Below are 4,014 nucleotides of genomic sequence, written 5' to 3'. Positions count from 1 at the left end.
GCGCCTCCGAGCCGCCGCTACGCCGCCTGCGGCCGCCCGCGCTGTTGACTCAACGTCCGCCTCCGCGGGAGGAAGGGGAGGAGGAGCCGCGGCCTCCCGGCCCGCAGCCAGGGCCCCGCCGGCCCCGGCCCGCCCCGCGCCGCCGGGCCTCCTGACCCCCCCACCCCCCACCTCCGCGCCGGGACAACTGACCCCTGCCCCGGCCCCCGGCCCCCGACCCTCGACCCTCGTGCGGGGCCTCAAAGGGAAGGGACGGACGGCAGCGGGTGGTCTCAACCTGCAGGTGACTCCTGTGTCCTGGATGCCTGCTCTCCCTGGCCCGGAGGCGGGCTCAACAGACTCCTGCGTGTCCCCTGCAAGAACCAACCCCCCCCCCCCCCCAACTGTCTAACCAGCCCCTGACCCACTTCCAGAAAGTAAGCGTCACCGGGACAGGGTGGTGGCCTTGTTCTCTAATGAATGTTAGGTGTAGGGCCTGGCACATAGTAGGTGCTCTACAAATATGTGTTGGTCACATGAATGAGCGAACATCCTGTTATATAGTTATCATTGTTTTTAAAGCTTCCAGTGTTTTCTTATATTTATTTCTCAAATTATCAGCTGTCATAAATAGGAAGCAAACGAAAATATTGAAAATAAAACACTATTGAATTCTAAATAGGACTAAATGCTCTGAGCACGATGCTGCACATGTGTCAGGAGAGGTATTTAAGACCTAGAGGCATCATGGGGCGCCTGGGTGGCTCTGTCACTTAAGCCTCAGACTCCGTTTTTGGCTCAGGTCATGATCTCTCACAGTTGGTGGGTTCGAGCCCCACGAGGGGCTCTGCGCTGACAGTGCAGAGCCTGCTTGGGATTCTCTCTTTCTCCCTCTCTCTCTGCCCCTCCTGCAGTCACTTTCTCTCGTTCTCTCTCAAAATAAATAAGCTTAAAAAAAAAAAAAACCAAACAAACCCTACTGGCATCAAACGAGACTTTCCCCTGAGAGGAAGGACCGAAGAGAGTTACAGAGGGCGGGAAATCTTCAACATATGAATCATTATTATTCAAGATGGTTTCCCGAGGTCTCCTAAACTCCTCTCACGGACCACCACCAATGGTGAGCTTTCCAGTCGCGGAAGCGCGACCTGTGCAAATGATCAGGTAGGTTGAGAAGGAGTTGTGAACCTATGGCACAGTTGTGGAAGCCTGACTGCCAACATTGCTTTATGATTTCTAGCCCCCTGTGGATCCTGGATCAACCCTGTGAGATGGCTGTCTTCTTCATTTATCAGATGTGGCTACCGAGATGTGAAACGTGGAGAAACAGAGACTCAACTAGGACTTCTGGCTCCCAGAAGGCCTCTTCAGCATCTTGGAAGCCTGAAAAAGAAGTACCACACCTGGGAGATGGAAATACTGCGTTTTATTGTCGGCCTTGTTTTGTTGGCACGGTACATTGTTCAGAAAACGGCATTAATAATTCCCTGCCGGTGTCCCAGCCACTGTCTATAACTCTGACTCCAGGCTCAGTTACGTGACCTGCTTTAGCTACTGCAGTGTTTCCAACTGTGCACACAAAGAAGCTTGTGAAGAAGCGCTTGTGTAGTGGGGCTCCTTGCTTAAGCTCTTGGGAACCTGTGATCACTACCGTGGAAACGGGCCCGGAAGAGCTTGCTGGATGATGGACTCAACGACCAACAACTGGCCAGCTGCCACAGCTGTGAGTGAAGCCAGTGACCCCCAGGTGCCACAGATGAGAGGTTCACGCAGGAGCCCAGCTGAAACCAGCGGACGAACTACCCAGCTGAGCCTTGCCCAATTTGCTGACCCACAGACCACATGGTGAAACACATGGCTGTTGCGTGTGAAGCCACTAGGGTTTGGGGTGGTCTGCAACCCACGCATCAGCAGATAACTGACGTGGATGGTGATACTCCTGACGAGGAGCCTGGATGGTCTGAACTCTCCCTGGTGGCCCCGTAGAAGGCAACAGCCTCTGGCATCAGGACCTGTTGGGCCTTCATCTAGAAAAGATTCTGCAACAGATTCTTGCAGGCCAGGGGCTATGACAAGGAGCCAGTCTGCCAGGTTGCACATTTATCCAGTGCCTTTTACGTACAAATACCGTACGCATCCTGGGAATGTTCAACGACATCGTAGACCATGGGCCCTGTCCTGGAGGGTTTGCAAGCCTTACCATCAAGGCTTTGCAAGCGGATGTTCTAGGGAACAAGAAGAGAAAATAGAGGCTGGAAGGCAGCCTAAGGCTTCCGGTTTTCTGACCATGCTGGGACCACCTAACCCACTCTCTTTTTAATCCAAAGGGATAGAAAGAAGGTTCGTCCCTGAGCTGAATGTCTAGGGTTAGCTCGGTGCCAGACACTTGTTCCTAACAGCCTTGATCAATGCCTTACGCTACGAATCAAGGTACCGTCTGCCAATATATTGCCCTCTGGCAAACCATCTGGGTTTCATCCGACCTGTCGATGAAACAAACTGTAGGAAGAGCAGGCAGAACGTGGTCCATCTGCCTTCCACTGCTTCCTGGTCTGTGCATTCAGGTAGGAAAGCAGCCCTTCCTTTCCAGTTACCATGTATAGCTGAGGTTCACGGTACCCCTGCTGCTTTGGAGACTCAGCTGGTATTTCAGGCGGCAGGATAATCAGTGAGCAGTTGGGAGCCCAGGGATCTTCACAGGAGAGACCAGGTACCTTTAAGACAAGTCTCTGTGTGACTCTGTTTCCCCTATGTGCTTTCCTTCCCTGCAGAAAGTCAGCCAGTTATTGAGGTATTGAGGTATTGGGGAGGAAAATCAAAGAGTGGCAAGCCTCTACCGTCCCCAGCGCGTGGAGAAACTTCCGACCCCGTTGAAATGGCATCTACAGTTGCCTGGCTTTTCCTTAGAGGTTTTATGCCCCAAGTGCCAGCTCGAACCTGCTTAGCTTGTGAGATGTGATGAAATCACCAACCAAGGCAATGTAGCTGCAAGCGATTCTTTTTTATGTCTTTTCATTTATGTAGCCTGACATTGAGTAATAATAATAATTAAATGCAGTTTAAGCTGTTAGGCACCTATTCCAGAAGGCCTCTAGATACCTCATCAACAGCAGCCCAGGCTGACAAAAACAAAGCTAATTATATTGTGGTTAACTTTTTTCAAAGAAAAAAATAAGACCGCTCACCAACGATCCTCATATCTGATAAAAAGCGGTACATTAAATGTTCCGCCCCACAGTCCATTTGCACGGGACCAATTTAAAACCAGGTGCCCTTGTCTTAAATTTGCCACCCTGGCACTGAGTGATGAAATGATGGCTTTAGCCTCTATTTCCACACCCACCCCTAGCGCTCTGAAAAGTCTCCAGGGTCTCAATTTTTCCATATTTATTCATAGCCCCAGGGCCAGTTGTAGTTATTTATTTATATGTACGTGGAGTGTTAGAAGAGCATGCTTTGGATGCTTTTGAGTGATGCTTCTCACTTTCAAAAGTTTGAGAGGGATTTAGATGTGGCAATCCAGAATAGCTTCATCTGAGAAACGGAGCCAGCAGATTCTGATGCAAACAAAACAAAAAAATCTCTGGAGAGACCTGGAAAAAAAGGACGACTGGAACTTATTGTTAGAAACCTAGCCTCTTGTCACAGCATCTCTACTGACTTGCAAGATGACTTTGGCCAAGTCCCAACAGCCCCAGACACATGGGAAGGCCCTAAAGCTTTTGATCCAACTTCTCCAGACAGTATTTCCAATTCAAATTCTGGCTGCCCAAGCAAAAATGTCAGTGTTCTCATTAAAGGAAACTTAGCAGCAAATCTCCAGTTGAGATTTTTGGCTCAGCTTTTCTCTGAACTACACAACTGGGGCAACATTCACGACCACTCCTTTCCCCCAGTTACTCTTCTCTGGCCTGAGTTAGGAAACCCAGTCTGATGGGCTTGGGAAGAAAATGATTCAGAATGATAGTGATTTACAGTGACGTATTTGACATATACATATACATATACATATACATATACATATACATATACATA

The sequence above is a fragment of the Herpailurus yagouaroundi genome, unplaced genomic scaffold (genome assembly GCF_014898765.1).
Source record: "Herpailurus yagouaroundi ecotype Mexico unplaced genomic scaffold, PumYag 28, whole genome shotgun sequence".
NCBI lineage: Eukaryota > Metazoa > Chordata > Mammalia > Carnivora > Felidae > Herpailurus > Herpailurus yagouaroundi.
This window is presented reverse-complemented; position numbering follows the sequence as displayed.